Genomic DNA, 19449 nt, shown 5'->3' on the forward strand with positions numbered 1-19449 from the left:
GAGCAAAGAAAAAAAACAACAAAAAGAGCAAAGGACAGATGAGATGAGCAGATAAGGAACGGAAAAGACGTGGAAGAGACAAAAAGGAAGAAAAGAAGGAAGAAGAGTGGTAAAGAAGATCTCAGCCAAGAAGAAAAAGCAGCAGAGCATCTGAAGAGCTTAGTTATCAATCAGATATCAAACAGATATCAGTCATCTGAATGTTAACACTGTTTTAATGCCATGACATTAAAACACACATGGTATATTAATTTTATGTGAAAATGATCCTTTAAAGTTCCTACTCTTCTCACAATGTTCAGTTCAGTTCTCAGAAGATGAAAACAAATCTGAATTCTTATGAATGTGTTATGAATGAATTGAATTCTTATGAATATGAACCATTTCTCTGCAATAAACACTCTTTTCCAAAGATGAGTGATTTCTCAATCAGATAGATTTTTTTTTTATTATTTTGTTGTTTCAGCAACATTAAATTTAAAAAGGGTACTTTTGAGTTAAAATATATATTTATAATTTTAATAAATGACAAATTAAAAAGGCATGAACTTTTTTTTGTATCGAAAAAATACCGAACCGTGACACCAAAGTATCAGCCGAATCGAACCGTGAATTTTTTGTATCGTTGCACCCCTATTAGATATATCATACGACACACACACAGTGATATTTGAGAAGTGAAATGAAGTTTATTGGATTTACAGAAAGTGTGCAATAATTTTTAAAACAAAATCAGGCAGGTGCATAAATTTGGGCACCACAAAAAAAGAAATGAAATCAATATTTAATAGATCTGCCTTTTGCAGAAATCACAGCCTCTAAACGCTTCCTGTAGGTTCCAATGAGAGTCGGGATTGTGGTTGATGGTATTTTGGACCATTCCTCTTTACAAAACATCTCTAGTTCATTCAGGTTTGATGGCTTCTGAGCATGGGCAGCTCTCTTTAACTCACACCACAGATTTTCAATAATATTCAGGTCTGGGGACTGAGATGGCCATTGCAGAATGTTGTACTTGTTCCTCTGCATGAATGCCTTAGTGGATTTTGAGCAGTGTTTTGGGTCGTTGTCTTGTTGAAAGATCCAGCCCCGCCGCAGCTTCAGCTTTGTCACTAATTCCTGGACATTGGTCTCCAGAATCTGCTGATATTGAGTGGAATCTATGTGTCCCTCAACTTTGAAAAGATTCCCAGTCCCTGCACTGGCCACACAGCCCCACAGCATCATGGAACCACCACCATATTTTACTGTAGGTAGCAGGTGTTTTTCTTGGAATGCTGTGCTCTTTTTCCTCCATGCATAATGTCCTTTGTTATGCCCAAATAGCTCAGTTTTAGTTTCATCAGTCCACAGCAACTTATTCCAGATTGAAGCTGGCTTGTCCAAATGTCATTTAGCAAACCTCAAGCAGCTCCGTTTGTGCTGTGGGCGGAGAAAAGGCTTCCTCTGCATCACTCTCACATACAGCATCTCCTTGTGTAAAGTGCGCCGAATGGTTGAACGATGCACAGCGACTCCATCTGCTGCAAGATGATGTTGTAGGTCTTTGGTGCTGGTCTGTGGGTTGACTCTAACTGTTCTCACCATTCGTCGCTTCTGTCTATCCGAGATTTTTCTTGGTCAGCCACTTCGAGCCTTAACCTAACTGAGCCTGTGGTCGTCCATTTTCTCAACATGTTCCTAACTGTGGAAACAGACAGCTTAAATCTCTGAGACAGCTTTCTGTATCCTTCCCCTAAACCATGATGGTGAACAATCTTTGTCTTCAGGTCATTTGAGAGTTGTTTTGAGACCCCCATGTTGCTACTCTTCAGAGTAAATTAAATGAGGAGGGAAACTGACCCCCTTAAATACTCTTTCTCATTATTGGATTCACCTGTGTATGTAGGTCAGGGGTCACTGAGCTTACCAAGCCGATTTGAGTTCCAATAATTAGTTCAAAGGCTTTGAAATCAATAGAATGACAACAGTGCCCAAATTTATGCACCTGCCTGATTTTGTTTAATTAATTATTGCACACTTTCTGTAAATCCAATAAACTTAATTTCACTTCTCAAATATCACTGTGTGTGTCTGCTATATGATATATTTAACTGACATTTTTTATTGTAACAACCAACGATTTATACAGGGAAATAATGACTATTAACAAAGTTCCCCAAACTTTTGCATCCCACTGTAATGATGATTTACTCTTGGCCATTAACACTGATTCACGTACCATTACCAAAGAGTTCATGCTGACTGTTCATGTTGAACCTTCTATTACAACTACTGCTTGACTGTAGCAGAAATCTACCCTTTATACTGTATGAATATAATCAAAGCAAAGGTGGGACAGCTGCTAATGCCATGTAGAGGTTTCTTAAGATTCAGTTCATTTTTCAAAGTCTGTACGTCTGTAGCATTTTGACTGGCAGCTGGGTATTTCTTAAACCTCTGAGGTCTATGTCATTGCTAACAAAGACCTCAAGTCTAGCCCTAGGCAATGGAAATTTGTCATTTTTGTTTTTATTAAATCGTTCTTCTCAGTCTTGGCAATCAGGGAACAAAGAAAACAATCATTCAGTCTGACACCCTTCAAAAAGATGCCATGAGTGTTATTTCCACCTGTATTATTAATATCTCCTCCTTATCGAACGTGGCAAATCTTTGAACCACAAATCTACTACACATCCAATCTCGAGAGGTATGGAAATGGAAACCAGTAACTCTTGCTCTGTGTGGTACAAGTATGAAATGCTCAGATCAGTATGAAAATATGTTACCTTGCAGATTATAAGAAAAGTACAGTAAATGAAGATGAGAATGAAATCAAGAATGACTGCTCTCCTCTGGATGTGCAGGTTACTCACATTTTACTATCTACTTGTTCAGATTCTTGGTCACTGACAGTATTCAGTATTATCTGAAACTCATTTGAGAGGTTTAAATATTCCGTATTATGTCTAAGTTTTCTTTTTTGAGCAAAAAGTAAAGTTTTTAAAAAATACAAATAAAATGAACGGCATGTTCTGGAACATTCATTTTTAGTCATTTTCTTAAATCTCTTAGACAAGTGCAGTGAAGCAGTTTAATCTCTTCTCTTCAGACTTTCACCTGTCAGCATGAAGACCACTCCATTTGTTCCAGGCTGCCTACCTGTACTTATGATTAACATTCAAATTGACCAACCACAGAATATTGCTGTGCCTCTGCAGATTTATTCAGTCAAATAATTGCTGCTGTTTCTACATGTCACTATCAAGGTTTCAGGCACACTTTCTGAACAGCTCCATCCTCCCTTTCCCAACTCCCTTCATACTTTTAATGTATCTCAGTAAAATCTCCAGTAACAGCTGTGATAGGCAATAAAATAAAGGACAATTGCTCTATGTCACAAGGCCAGTTCAATGGATAACGAGGTGACCGCCTGTGAGGTTTAAACTCATGTCATTGAGAGTCCCAAAGTCAATGCCGTAACTTAACAGGAAGTTTAAAGTCTCTATATAATTCTTAGACAAAAATAGCCACCCTGCGCAATAACAATACTTTCAGGCAAACCGTTTGGACAGCAACAATTATTTGACGTCAAACCTGAGTCCAAGGTTGTGGACATGGTGTTATTTATTAAAAAGCAATTTATCAGGTTGACCTTTAGACCTGCTTATTCATGCAAGGTGAGTACCTAGACTCACCGGAATAAACGGAAAGGTTAGGGTATCTCAGATATGCACAACTGTAATGACCAGTAGAATACAAAAGTTTTCTTGAAGCTTTTTCTTGAGGCGCAAGCTTCCACTTCACTTTTCATCCAAGAAAACAATTTTTAATCTGCAGTGTGTACAGGCTCACCAAAAACTGGGAATACATAGATACAGATGGTAGCCTCAGAATTTGGCGTGAGCAGCATGAAATCATGGGCATGGACAGTGCTGGGAAAGTTGTTTGTACACACTTTTGGCCCCTTATTGACAACCAATTATGGTTTGAATTCCAAAGTCCATTTGAGTATTGTTGGTGACCATTTGGGTCCCATAATTTACCATCTTCTAATTATAAGGCATCATGTCAAAAAGAAACCTAAAGTCTCAAACTTGTCTCACCAACAGGACATTATTTGTAGATTTCAGTGGCCTCCACTATTCCTCGACTCAAACCCAGTGTCTTGAGAGGCAGTAGAGTAGGATATATGGAGAATTAGTGTGAAGAAAAGATGTTTTTTGATGACCACAACATGGATAAAACTTCCACCTTGTGGAATCCATCACACTATGAAGTCAGGTTGTTTTGTATTCAGTCTTCTATCTATCTGTATCTATAAAAATAATGAAAAGCAAACATATTCAAATGGTGCTCAGAATAGCAATTTTTAAGTGGCTACACCAGAATCTGTGCATGGATAAGTGACTTTACTATATGTTCTGGACCTTTTTCAAGGCATGCTGTGGGTGCTTATACATACACACAAACTATGTATATCCATCAACTATCAGCTGTTTTTCATCTCTGCACTAATTTCAGTTAGTTAAATACTGAAAAGAAAATAATATGTCCTCAAAGTATACCATTAGAAATGAAAAGCATATTTTCCTGTCCTACAGTGTCTGCCTCCAAGACAGGAAAAAATGAAACCATGACATACTCCCAGATGTAAAGCACACCTTAGCTGTTCAAATGTGACAAAGATGCAGAAATAATGTTATGGTCTACAAACTTTTACACTGCTTAAAATGTATGATCTACACATTGGGCTGTGCATCGTTATTAATAGTCTTAAGATGAATTAAAAATGTTTTGGTTGATTGTTAAAATCACCGTGGTGCATCAAAATAACCCAGTTGTGTATTTCTTCTCATTTGACACAGCACTGTGTTATCAAAATAACCCATACTGGATTATTTTTAACCTGCGAGGTCTAAGTTATCATAGCATGACCCTATGTTCTCCCAAGTATAGCCAATCAGGTTACAAAGAAAATAATTAATTAAACTTACAAGTATCACAAACAATTATTATTTTTGGTTCAACAAAGTCATTTTGGTTTGCTCCAAAACTTAGAGTTGGAGCTAGGGCTGGACTAGAGTTTGGGGTCATCACATGACTTAGACCTCACTGGAGGTAGAGTATGTGTTGTACCTACAGTGGGGCAAAAAAGTATTTAGTCAGCCACCGATTGTGCAAGTTCCCCCACTTAAAATGATGACAGAGGTCAGTAATTTGCACCAGAGGCACATTTCAACTGTGAGAGACAGAATGTGAAAAAAAAATCCATGAATCCACATGGTAGGATTTGTAAAGAATTTATTCGTAAATTAGGGTGGAAAATAAGTATTTGGTCACCTCAAACAAGGAAAATCTCTGGCTCTCACAGACCTGTAACGTCTTCTGTAAGAAGCTTTTCTGTCCCCCACTCGTTACCTGTATGAATGGCACCTGTTTGAACTCATCATCTGTATAAAAGACACCTGTCCACAGCCTCAAACAGTCAGACTCCAAACTCCGCCATGGCCAAGACCAAAGAGCTTTCGAAGGACACCAGGAAAAGTATTGTAGACCTGCACCAGACTGGGAAGAGTGAATCTACAATAGGCAAGCAGCTTGGTGTGAAAAAATCAACTGTGGGAGCAATCATCAGAAAATGGAAGACATACAAGACCACTGATAATCTCCCTCGATCTGGGGCTCCACGCAAGATCTCATCCCGTGGGGTCAAAATGATCATGAGAACGGTGAGCAAAGATCCCAGAACCACACGGGGGGACCTGGTGAATGACCTGCAGAGAGCTGGGACCAAAGTAACAAAGGTCACCATCAGTAACACACTACAACGGCAGGGAATCGAATCCCGCAGTGGCAGACGTGTTCCGCTGCTGAAGCCAGTGCATGTCCAGGCCCGTCTGAAGTTTGCCAGAGAGCACATGGATGATACAGCAGAGGATTGGGAGAATGTCATGTGGTCAGATGAAACCAAAGTAGAACTTTTTGGTGTAGACTCAACTCGTCGTGTTTGGAGGAAGAAGAATACTGAGTTGCATCCCAAGAACACCATACCTACTGTGAAGCATGGGGGTGGAAACATCATGCTATGGGGCTGTTTTTCTGCCAAGGGGACAGGACGACTGATCCGTGTTAAGGACAGAATGAATGGGGCCATGTATCGTGAGATTTTGAGCCAAAACCTCCTTCCATCAGTGAGAACTTTGAAGATGAAACGAGGCTGGGTCTTCCAACATGACAATGATCCAAAACACACCGCCCGGGCAACAAAGGAGTGGCTCCGTAAGAAGCATTTGAAAGTCCTGGAGTGGCCTAGCCAGTCTCCAGACCTCAACCCCATAGAAAATCTGTGGTGGGAGTTGAAAGTCCGTGTTGCTCGGCGACAGCCCCAAAACATCACTGCTCTCGAGAAGATCTGCATGGAGGAATGGGCCAAAATACCAGCTACTGTGTGTGCAAACCTGGTAAAGACCTATAGTAAACGTTTGACCTCTGTTATTGCCAACAAAGGTTATGTTACAAAGTATTGTGTTGTATTTTTGTTATTGACCAAATACTTATTTTCCACCCTGAATTACGAATAAATTCTTTACAAATCCTACCATGTGGATTCATGGATTTTTTTTTCACATTCTGTCTCTCACAGTTGAAGTGTACCTCTGGTGCAAATTACTAACCTCTGTCATCATTTTAGGTGGGGGAACTTGCACAATCGGTGGCTGACTAAATACTTTTTTGCCCCACTGTATAATGATTGTGGGTGAATATAGCATATTCAGGTAGGGTCCACCCTCAGACCTGCAACCATTCACAATCACAATCACACCAATGACTAATTTAGGATTACCAATTAATCTAACCGAAACGAGATGGTATGCCTTAAAAAGGAGCGGCATGTCTTCCACTGTGATCCCAAGCAAGCATTTAGACAACACGCTAACTCCACAGAGAAAGGCCCAGACTGGATTTAAGTCCAGGACCTCTTGCTCTAATTCAACAGTGCTAACCTGTACAACTATCCCACCCCATATTAAAGCATACCATGTTTTATTAGTTTATTGTTTAATTCTAATTTGGACCATGATTTACAAAATGAACATTATCATCAAGTTTCTGAGACGTGGTTTTGAACTCAAAACAAAATTCACTCACGATCTCCACCAAAAAAGGTTTTAAGTCTAACACTCATTTTAACTCATGAGGTTAAAGAGCCTCAGCTGGTATTAGAAAGCCCTGAAACTACCATTTGAGACCTAGAACTCATCAGGAAAGAGGTTACAGACCAAGGGAACTAAAGAGCCACACTTCTAAGGTACATCTATCTTTTCAGTCTATGGTTTAACCACTTAACATCCTCCAAGTGTTTGGCTGTGTGGAATGAGCAGTGGCATTAGAACTGGGTCCATATCTACTCCCTGAACCTTTACCTGTGTGGCAAAAAAGAACTGTAAAACCAAAATGCATGTAAGAGGCTTTATTTGAAAAGTTTATGAAACTGCTGGTTCAACATGAGGTGAAAATGTCACCTTACCCCTATATCTAAGTGGATGTTAAGAGGTTAGCCCAACCTTAATCGTACCGCTAACCCACTTCTAAAAGAGGATTTATGGTCTGTGTGAAACCAAACAACAGTCTCAGTGTCTCCCTGCAGAAACTGTCAGAAACAGTTTCCCACTCTGTCTGTCATCGGAAGGACATTAAACACATTTGATTTCAGACCAGCTATCTGGGAGTCCATAACCCAGCCATTACTTAACGATAAAACCAAGTCTTAACTATTGAGCAGCCATTTGACTGTCGGTCCTGAAGAGAGGATCATCCAAAATGTTCTACAGATGCCTCTAAAACTCGAATTATTCCTTGCAAAGATAAGCACGCGCACACACACACACACTCACGCACACCTAGACAAACACACACACTCACAGTTTAGATGGATGGTGTGTTCATATCACCACTTCAACAATAAAAGTGCAGTGACCTATATACTGTACCTGTGTGTGAAGGGTAATTATGGAAAGATGTCATCTCTCAACAACTCCTAACTGAAAGCTACTCATGTGAAACTAAACTGATACCATCAAATGTCACAACTCCTCTCCTCGCCATTCCTCCGTCATAAGCTGAGAGAAATCCAATTTATCCCCGCGGTCAGAGGTCGTGACTCCCCACAGAGTCTTTAAATGCTTTTGTCCATCCACACTTGTCAATAAAGCTTCACTGACTTTGCAAGCGCACATTTCACACTTTATGGTGCAATGAAATGAAAGAGGGAAGCAAGAGAAAGACAGACAATCAAGGAGAAAATGGAGGAAATGCTGTAGAAAAAAGGGGGAATGAAAACAAGGATAGTGAAATAAAAGAAGAAGAAGTAATACAGATGCAATAATATGAAAATGGGAAAAGAAAATTCAAGATGGTAGAAGGTAGTAAGAAAATACAGAAGATAAAGAAAAGGGAGAGGATGAAAGGAGAAGAAGGGAAGAAGCAAGAAACGGAGAAGGAAAAACAAGACTGAGAGGGAAAGCAAAAGAAAGATCAGAGGGGAAAAAGAAGCACAGTGCGAAACGGAGGAGTTTTAACACACCTCCTCTTGACTCTGTGAGATGAGATTTCAGGGTGTGAAGGGCGGATTTGTTCCCGCTCGGTGACCCAGCCAAAAAAACTGAGCCGACGCTGCGCAGTAAAGCGTCACTCTCTGCTGAAAATAGACGGGTGGGCTAAATAATAGAGTCAGACACCACAGAAGAAGAGCAGGAAAACAATCTGAATAAGTGCTGAAAATTACACTGCAGTCTGTCCTGCGACAGATGATACCTGTGCACGCACACACGCATACACAAACACACACACAAAGAGCCTCTGTCCATTTCCTACAAGCTGCTCTGCATTTATATTGTTTCTGCTGCCTGGATGATCTTTAGGGGAGTTTGTTTTCAGCTCTGAGGATTCTACACCCAAGATATCAGACCTTTGCGTGTCTGTATTGCATATATGGATTATTTCAAAAGACAATGCACTGGAGTATTATAACTCATACATGCAGCACAGAGGCAAAACAGAGTGTGCTACACTTAAGATGCTATTCAGAAACCGAGGATTTAGATTTCATCTGCTTCAGCATTTATTGTTTTACCCTGTTACAGGATCCGACAGGTTACCAGCTACCCTTCTAGTGACTTGGTATTCTTTAAAAAGCTTATTTTCTGTCAACAAAACACAACAAACAACCAAAGCAGCAATTTAACCACTTAACTGTTCTCTGACTTATGAATTATAAAAATAAAAACTGCGTTTATTTGAACAGCAGAATTTTCATTATTTTCTTCAACAGTTCAAAACCCTAAAATACTCAATTTACAAATAAATATTAGCTTCACAAGGTGCCTTAAAATAAAAAATAGACCCTATCTGATACTCAGTTTGAGTCACAACAGCAGTGCAATGCAGACGTACCAGCGCCCTGCAAGTATAAAAGCTTTGGTCATGTTTGAAGTCTAAAAAAAGTACATCAGGTAAAACTGAGCTTTTTGGTAATTAACTGTTAAACTTAGTGCATCATAAAAACAACGCTCAGTGTACTGTTCGAGGGAACACTGAGGTCAGAGCAATATAGGTGGAGTTCGAATCACGTCTGTCTTTTTCCTTCTTTTTTCTCAACAGCTTTAACAGATCTGTAAAGCTTATGAAGCACACACCAAATGGAAGCTGTGTTTAGACACAGTGCTGACCATCAATAAGCAAAGCGACTGCTACCAGTCAGACATGATGTACTCAAATTCTTCCAAGAATGGGTTTTTCCTCCTGTGACTTTGATGCAAACTTGTATCCATTAATTACTTTATCAATTTTCTTCCATTTTGCTTCCCTCTTGTTTTTATTCACTATGGAGGTCACACAATGCAGATTTATCTGACTTTGACCACAGCGCCTGCAAAAGCTCCCAAATTGAACGCAGTGATGACTTTGGGTTATGCTCAGTAACGGCAACAGCTTGTTATTGTGCAGGACAAACTATGGAAAATAACTGTTTTCTGAGAATGACAGAACAGGTGCTGCATCCCGTGTGAAAACTTATTTTCATACAAGCACTGTACATTTGATTTTTTCCTTCATTTTGAAATAACTTTTATTCAGCCTCCTTCAGATTCATCAGGGAAACTCACAACGTGACTCACAACTGATAAAAAGTGCTGTGGTGTTGTGAGTAGGTGAAGAGGTTATAGGAACACAAAACAAAATAGGAAATTTTTTTACCAATAGCTCTGATGCACAAGTGTGTACAAGGCCAGCTGCACGCAGGACATGTAACAGATAAGAGACTGTGAAGCCCACATGGAGAGGAAACACTTTTCTATGGAAGGGTCAGCTCTAACCTCCCCTCTGCTTTGACACTCCAAAGGATAAGTGGTTATGGATAATGGATGCAGACAACATAAAACTCACTCGCAGCAAAGCAAAATATGGCTGCTAACATTCTAAAAATCAATTTACCTCATCACTGAAACCCAAACCAATCATCCCAGGGGACTCCTAAGAATAGGCCTATTAATGTGCGCATAAATCATAAAATATATCCATGCATGTCACACACAATTAAATTAAATCAAATTGGGGTGGAGGAGAGGGGGAAGGGGGTGAATCTGACCATTGATCCATACGCTTATATATGTAGGACATCCACTATTACAACCATTAATAGCCTAACAGAGAGGCCCAGACCTCTCTCTCTCCAGCCACCTCCTCCAGCCCCTGCAGGGTGGACACTGAGCCATTCCAAAGAGTCGCCCTCAGGAGGCGTCCTAGTGGGCATCCTGGTCATTTTGGCCTGTATGTGCACCTGTGAGTGCTGACGTTCTCATTAAGATCTTTGAGTTTTCAGTGGGTCACTATCCATTAGACTGTTTATTCCTGTTGAGTGCAGCATAAGCCACCTCACCTGGCTACTTCCAGTGTGGAGGCCTCACCAATGACTGAGCTCCTCACCCTAAATCTATCTTCTTACACACACACACACACACACACACACACACACACACACACACACACACACACACACACACACACACACACACACACATCTAAGTGTCTGCTGAGGTTTAACTTCCAATGTCTTTTAATAGTTTTGGTTTGGAAAGGAGCACAAAGGGAGTGTACTCTGTCATAAATCCTTCATTAACAACCAAATGCACACCTTTATGTGTAATGTCTGGTTCCTTGTAAGAGAAACTAAAGGATTTGGTGCTGTTTTATTTCACTTCACACCCATTAACACTGTATTTGCAAAAACGAGTTTTTTGGGGGTTTTGTTTTTAGTCATTTAGCATATTCACTCCTTTTCATTGAAGACTATCTTGTGAGTGCCCCTTGCTGTGCTATAGAGGTAGCTATTGTAGCATCTGTACAGTGGGATAATGGCTCTCCCAGCTTGGCTCTAAATATACACACACATCTAAAAATGCTGTGAAAATGTATATATGTATAAATATGAAAATGTACTTTTGCTTCTGTCTATGTTTTCGTTTTGTCAGCATTTTATTCTGGCAATTCAGCTGGCATCATTGAACCCTCCAGTGCCTTATGCATGTTCACAGTTCTTAATCTGTGTTCACAAGAAAACCTGCTTCATTGACCCGCTAAGGCTTCATATTAGAATCTGCAAACCTCTTTAAAGTCAACCTCATAAGCTTCTCAATATTTTCTCATTTGGTTCTCATCTCATCTGTTGCACTGGTTAATGTTCACTACGCAATCTTTGTGAGCTCAGTTTCACTCGCTCTCAGAGTGAGCCAAAGCACCCAAGAGGCCCCACCCACCTGTTGTTTAGACCTTCTGTTTGCAAAAGGTAGCCAATCAGATAAAAGCTGGGATAAAGGGAGGAGCTAAAATTGCTTTTTTCAAAGGCTAAACTGAGGAGCTGAAACAAAGCCCAGTGTAAATTTAATATGAACTATTTCAGATATGACTCATGCAGAGCTACTCCAATAGAGTCTAAAAATTAAAATACTGTGCAGGAAATTAGCAGGATTGGTGCCCACTTCTGATATGTAGAGTCGATGCAAACTGAATCTGTCTCTTTCTCCTTATCATCTCACTTATAAATATTCTCCATAACCCCTGTCTCCTCATCCTCTTATTCTGTCTTTTTTAACCTCCAGTTATGCTGAAGAAGACTGCTGAGCTCGCTCTCTCGCTTCAGCTTCATTCTTCTACACATTGCTTCTCTCTCACACACACTCTCAGTCTTCCTTTCCCTCTCTCTGCACTCAATTTCAGGGCTCATTTCAGCCAGCTGCCGTTAAAAACGCCTGTATCACGCACACACGCATATACGAACACACATGCACGCTCCTGTCTGCCCTCTAGCTTCAAATTCCTCTAAAATGGATATTTATTCCTGTAAATCTCCAGCGATGTGGGTGAGTGAGTAAAATCTCCAGCATCTTAAGTACATACAAAAGTATGTGTGCATGTGTGTGTATTTGTGTGTGACCCGACTGACCTGTAGAGGCTGAAAGCTGAATAAAGGAGCGTAGACACAAAGAAGTACAGCATTTCCTTTTAGATTTATTTTAAATATATGTTTTCTTCTGCCAATAAATCTCATGTATAGACCCAACTAAAAATTAATATACACTACTTCCACGTTTTGTGCATTCCGAGTCATGTGCGTCATGTTTCTTTGTGCTGAGCCACACTGTTGCACTGAACTGTTCCTTTATTATGATGAACAATCAGACCCACATAGCATACATTATCCTGCTGTGACAAACACAGGCAACAAATGTGGATTAACCCACCGCTGAAAATAGTCCCCGATAGATGCGGCATTTGGTCCCGTATGCCCCCAAGTGCTTTGGGACTACATGGAGCCATTACCTTTTTGCATATTTGTAAGGTTTCTTATCTTTAGAGGTGTTATATATGACATTTAGACCTACTGGGCATTTTTATATGTAGCACCCGCATGACACACCTCTCTTCCCTCTCTCTCCCTTCTTCCTTCTTTGTGTTGTCTTTAAGGTGAAGTGACACAAAGAAATGGTGTCCAAATATTGTAAGATAAAGAATTTTAACCTTTGTTTACTGAGCAGGTTCTAGTGAAGAGGTAAGTGCACACGTTGAACAAGAAGATGTGCATGTTGGATTTTTTTGCTGGTTGTAACATTGAATTGAAACACTTTAGCAATTTAATATTGCATTAATCCAAAGCATGGCTCCAGCATGCACAGAACTCAGTACCAGCCTTCTAAAAGTAACCGAGAAAAGTGACCTGCTTTATCCTCCTCATACTGGCTCCCAGTATCCTTTAGACTAGATGTGAAGATCTTAAAGTTGAATCTCAAGGCTCTTCATGTCCTCTTGCCTCAGGCAGATGTCTATCATTTCCTCGGGTGTTGCTGAAAACTGAAAGTGCATTTGCAGTCAGAGCCCCGAAGCTATTGCACGATGTACCTAATGAAAATCAGGTCAGCAGAGTCGGTGAACTCTGAAATCTTCTTAAATATACTTTTATCCGAGAGCCTTTCTAGGATGTATTAATTGCTTTTCCTTTTTACATTTCTCAGTTTCAATGATTTCCTGTTTGTCCCCATGTTTGTTCATTGGCAGAATGAGTGTTTTGTTGTGGGTTTGATGAACCGATAATATGTGGTATCAAGCTTTCAGGCTTTTTCCTTTCCTGAACTGTAATTAGTATGATTTGCTTTTTACAAGTGGTTGCTGGAGGCTGCTGTGAAATTGATTGCTAAAGCTCCAACAACACAGGATTGGACCGGCTAGCGACCTTGCCTGACCGGCTGGCACAGAGGTACTTGTTGCCTGGTGAAATTAGTCACAAAGACATCTTTACTGTTCAACTTAAAACCTCTTGTTGATTTCTTTGGTAGCTAGCTGGTTTCTGCAGTTATCCATAGTTTTAATGGAAACTGTGCATCTTTAAAGTAACAGTTGCATTTGTGAAATTTGTTGGTTTCAGGACCAGGTTGCCCTTCCACGTGCGTATTCACAAATTCCACTTTCCATTGCCCTTTTTCAAGTTTTCTTCTGCTTGTTGGTTAATAAGCTAATGTCTATAATTAATAAAATATATTGTCTGTCTTGCAAACGACAGGAAAATACCTGCTATTGACCAAAGCAACCACAATAAGGTTATAAATGCTGAATTTTTGTAACTGATCTAATCGGGCTAATCCCAACTAATGTACAACTTCAAACAAAGACGATTGTTAAAGTGTTCAATGCTAACTAACAAGATGTATGTTTCTTTTAACTGTCTAACAAGTTAGTAAAAAAGCTAAACACACCAAACAACAAAGTGTAATTTAATAGTCAAAGTATTAGGCTAGGCTAACCTGCACACTGATCAGAATCTCTGAATTTTATTCAGAAGCTAACACTTTGCCACTACTAGCAAGTTTTGCATGCAGAGCATGAAGCAAATATCCATCTTCTCTGGCTGTTTTATTACAAAATTATCATCAATGATACCAAACGATTCCTTTGCTTTGCCTGAGTCAGTGTGAGGTAAAAAGTGTGTGCAGTTTCTAATTTATTGTGAAAGCTCAGTCTGTACTTTTAAATTTGCTCATGACAGTATGTGTCTCTGTTTTCAATAATGTACCATGAAAGCTAAGTGTGCGTGTGAGTGTGTGTGAGTGTGTGTGTGTGTGTGCGTGCATATGAATTTCCCCTGAAAGCGTGGTGTTCCGTGGGTGTTGTGCACTGACAGCTACACTCTGTGAAAGCTGTGTGTGTCCGCCTGCCTGTGTAATTTCCAGTAAAAGCTCAGTGTTACTGTGAAGTAATTCCAGGTGCTTTTCTGTCACGCAATGTGGTGTTCTCTGTGTCCGGAGCCCTGATGTTATTACTGTGAAAGCAAGGGAACACAGGTCACATAGCGAACTTTCAGTGCAGAAAAACGCAGATGTGCATGGAGGAAAGCTCAGACCTGATATCCTGCTCAGTCTGTAATAACCTACACTGCAGAGTAATAATCAAAACTCTGGCAGTAGCTCAGCAAAGCAACTGAAAAAGTTATTTTGACCTTATTAGATCAGATTTTCTTTTAAAACAGACTCATTCCGATGTTCAACAGAGCATTATACAACAAAAGTCCAGACCACCAAACTCTAGACTGCACAACGCTATGGACATTTACATCAGGGACAAGAAACGGGGAAATTTAACAGGTAATAAATTAAGCCTTGGAAATGTTTGCAAACTGTATTGATGACCCCAACCTTTATCTCATAAACATAGGACAGCAACATACTTGAGACTAGGAAAGATTTCTTGTTGCCTGATGGACTGCATTGACTTTTATTGTGTTCGGCATGTAGTAGCATCATCCAACTGGTTGCTCAGAGGTTGAGAGGGCAACACATGCTACTTCTGGGTGACCACTTCTAATTGCAAGAAAATGCATAGGTTGCCTGGTGGGAGTCTGTCACAAAACAGCTGTGGGCCAATAAGGACTGACTGCAATTACTCTCAGGAAGATTGGCAACACATCGCAATCATTGTGCTCCAGTGAAGGCAACGCATCTGTGTCTCTTTACAATAGGAAACTTGACTCAACCGGTTGCCAGCTGGTTGTACTCAGGCTATACTCTTATATAAATGCAAATTTGCAGAGCACCTATGTCATTTTGCTTCTAAATTAGCATCATGATTCCTAGATTCCTAGATTTCTGTCTCAGCTTTAAGAGGTTCTGTCTGGACTCTGAATGTAAGTATTTAATGTGGATTGTTGTGTGTCTAGACAGTGATCAATTTGTAATATAAGACAACAGATTATCAAAAATTGATCACAATTAATCACTGTATTATCACAAACAGATTGCACGCAATCTCCAACTTGACCCCATTCAATCCCAATAGCTTCTGACAGCAGACTGATCCTGTCTTATTGACCTCCTTTTGCCATCTAGACACACCAAAGTCACCTTTAAGATGACAACTGACTGAGAATGGTCACAGAAAGCATCTCAGAAGCCAGCAGTGGTCCCAGTAGGTCAATATGAACCCAGCAGTGATCAACTAAAGGACAAGCCCAGAGTTCAAGTTCATGCAGAACTTATGAACACAAATCAAAAAGCGAGAGCACTGCCACAGTGCATAGCAATTTGTATGTGCCTCCTGAAGAGTCGGCATTTCTGTCTCCCAAGATTCAATAAAAGTTAGTATTGCAAATTGAAATCTTCTGATTAAATAAAGTGAGTAAAATAATATAACATCCATTAAGTAAAGAATAAAGTCATTAGAGTACAATGCCACCCAGATTACATTTTTTAAATTAACATAATAGGGAAATGCTTACAATGAAACTATGCATAGAACTGTAATTTGTTCAGTACTAAGTTTAATTAGTTTTAATATAATATATACTTGTGATAATTATAGCCCGATGAGCCTTTTTGTGGCTCTGATTAGCTGACTTAATTACTAAATTGTGCTTCAGGAAAGTTGTGATCTTGGTAAATATTGAAAAAGACAAAATGTGTTTACGTTTTCAGTCACCTGGTTGGCTCGGGCCTTTCTATGTGGAGTTTGCATGTTCTCCCCTTTGCCTCTAGCTTCCAAAAGTCCAAAGCATGGATGTTAGGTTAACTGGTAAAAAAAAAATGAGTGTGCATGTATGTTAGATTAAGCCTTTAAGTGCAGCGATATACACTTAAAATAGGTGAAAAATATAACATGAAAAAGGTAAATGTGTATTTAGTGTAAAAAGAAAAAGCACAATGTAAATGCAGTGGCTTACTGCTATATGCTTATAAGAAAATATCCCCATTATGATTTGTCACTTTTTAAATGGAAGTGTTGAATAGAATAGAATAGAATTCAACTTTATTGTCATTGCACAGGTACAGGGCAACGAAATGCAGTAAGGAATAACTGCTTTCAGCCTTTCACTTCTTTTTTCTGCTCCTTTTTCTAGTTTCTTGTGTGGTTCCTTGTCAATGTTGTTTTCCATATTTCTCTTCTCAGTTACTTCCTGTCTTATGTTGTAGGTCACTTTCCTTCTATGTCATGTTGTTCTTTTCCTTTTTTTTTTTACTTTGTATATCTTTGTTATTGTTTGCTCAGCCCTGACTCTGTTAATATGTTGCTTCTGTCAGCTGTCCTGTAGTAGTTGCCTGAGTTTTGGTTTTCCTGTTTTCTTTTTGACCAACATCATTGTCCCTGGTTTAGATTGCCTTTTACTGCAGGTAAACAATGGTCGGACTCTGCAACATGACCAAAATTGTTAGAACTCTGTGCAAAAACAAAAACAAAAAATTGTTGACTTCGAAACTGTTGCTTTAAAGACCGGGACCAGATCTGTAACCACAGTCGATTACCCTCTTTAAAGCAACATCAGTGCATTGAGTGGAAATGATACAGTCAATCCGAGTTGGACCACTTTTGTTTGGAGACAGGTCGCCTCCCACAGGAAACATGTCTGGTTGAGGTTCTGAGTCTCATGTGCTCAAGTTCTACGTGACAAGTTGGTTACTTTTACTACTTGCAATTGACCATCCACTGAAAATACAGGGAGTGCAGAATTATTAGGCAAAAGAGTATTTTGTCCACATCATCCTCTTCATGCATGTTGTCTTACTCCAAGCTGTATAGGCTCGAAAGCCTACTACCAATTAAGCATATTAGGTGATGTGCATCTCTGTAATGAGAAGGGGTGTGGTCTAATGACATCAACACCCTATATCAGGTGCGCATAATTATTAGGCAACGTCCTTTCCTTTGGCAAAATGGGTCAAAAGAAGGACTTGACAGGCTCAGAAAAGTCAAAAATAGTGAGATATCTTGCAGAGGGATGCAGCAGTCTCAAAATTGCAAAGCTTCTGAAGCGTGATCATCGAACAATCAAGCGTTTCATTCAAAATAGTCAACAGGGTTGCAAGAAGCGTGTGGAAAAACCAAGGCACAAAATAACTGCCCATGAACTGAGAAAAGTCAAGCGTGCAGCTGCCAAGATGCCACTTGCCAGCAGTTTGGCCATATTTCAGAGCTGCAACATCACTGGAGTGCCCAAAAGCACAAGGTGTGCAATACTCAGAGACATGGCCAAGGTAAGAAAGGCTGAAAGACGACCACCACTGAACAAGACACACAAGCTGAAACGTCAAGACTGGGCCAAGAAATATCTCAAGACTGGTTTTTCTAAGGTTTTATGGACTGATGAAATGAGAGTGAGTCTTGATGGGCCAGATGGATGGGCCCGTGGCTGGATTGGTAAAGGGCAGAGAGCTCCAGTCCGACTCAGACGCCAGCAAGGTGGAGGTGGAGTACTGGTTTGGGCTGGTATCATCAAAGATGAGCTTGTGGGGCCTTTTCGGGTTGAGGATGGAGTCAAGCTCAACTCCCAGTCCTACTGCCAGTTTCTGGAAGACACCTTCTTCAAGCAGTGGTACAGGAAGAAGTCTGCATCCTTCAAGAAAAACATGATTTTCATGCAGGACAATGCTCCATCACACGCGTCCAAGTACTCCACAGCGTGGCTGGCAAGAAAGGTTATAAAAGAAGAAAAACTAATGACATGGCCTCCTTGTTCACCTGATCTGAACCCCATTGAGAACCTGTGGTCCATCATCACATGTGAGATTTACAAGGAGGGAAAACAGTACACCTCTCTGAACAGTGTCTGGGAGGCTGTGGTTGCTGCTGCACGCAATGTTGATGGTGAACAGATCAAAACACTGACAGAATCCATGGATGGCAGGCTTTTGAGTGTCCTTGCAAAGAAAGGTGGCTATATTGGTCGCTGATTTGTTTTTGTTTTGTTTTTGAATGTCAGAAATGTATATTTGTGAATGTGGAGATGATATATTGGTTTCACTGGTAAAAATAAATAATTGAAATGGCTATATATTTGTTTTTTGTTAAGTTGCCTAATAATTATGCACAGTAATAGTCACCTGCACACACAGATATCCCCCTAAAATAGCTAAAACTAAAAACAAACTACTTCCAAAAACATTCAGCTTTGATATTAATGAGTTTTTTGGGTTCATTGAGAACATGGTTGTTGTTCAATAATAAAATTATTCCTTAAAAATACAACTTGCCTAATAATTTTGCACTCCCTGTACAAATGCAGCCGCTGCAGATGATGCATTTTTCCTAGTTGCAACAAGGTTGGCCAGTAATCCTTAAAATAAATTCTCTTATGCTTTGGCCTTACTGTTCTATAATTATTTATTTAGTTAGTTATAAAAATAATAAAATTTCCGTAGAGGAAGAGTAGAGGAAAATAACCCTCTAACTAGACCAATCTAAGTCTGGTGGATAGTAAGAGGTTAACCCAAAGGCTTCATAATATTGACACGTCATTGATTTATTCTTTTTTACTTCATGAGAGTAAAATGGGATAGAGCGGATATGAGACCAGGATGACTATTAATTGTATCCATATAGTTTTTTTAACCATACAAAATCACTGATCTTTGTTCAGCCATAAACAATCCATTT

At 39.8% G+C, this 19449-nt stretch overlaps 1 protein-coding gene across 1 annotated transcript in view; it reads right to left on the reverse strand.

The window, feature by feature from the left end:
* dcc (DCC netrin 1 receptor) overlaps positions 1-19449 on the reverse strand; it is a 355407-nt gene that overhangs the window by 151185 nt on the left and 184773 nt on the right. The window lies entirely within an intron of this gene.

The sequence above is a fragment of the Astatotilapia calliptera genome, chromosome 7 (assembly GCF_964374335.1).
Source record: "Astatotilapia calliptera chromosome 7, fAstCal68.1, whole genome shotgun sequence".
Classification (NCBI taxonomy): Eukaryota; Metazoa; Chordata; class Actinopteri; order Cichliformes; family Cichlidae; genus Astatotilapia; species Astatotilapia calliptera.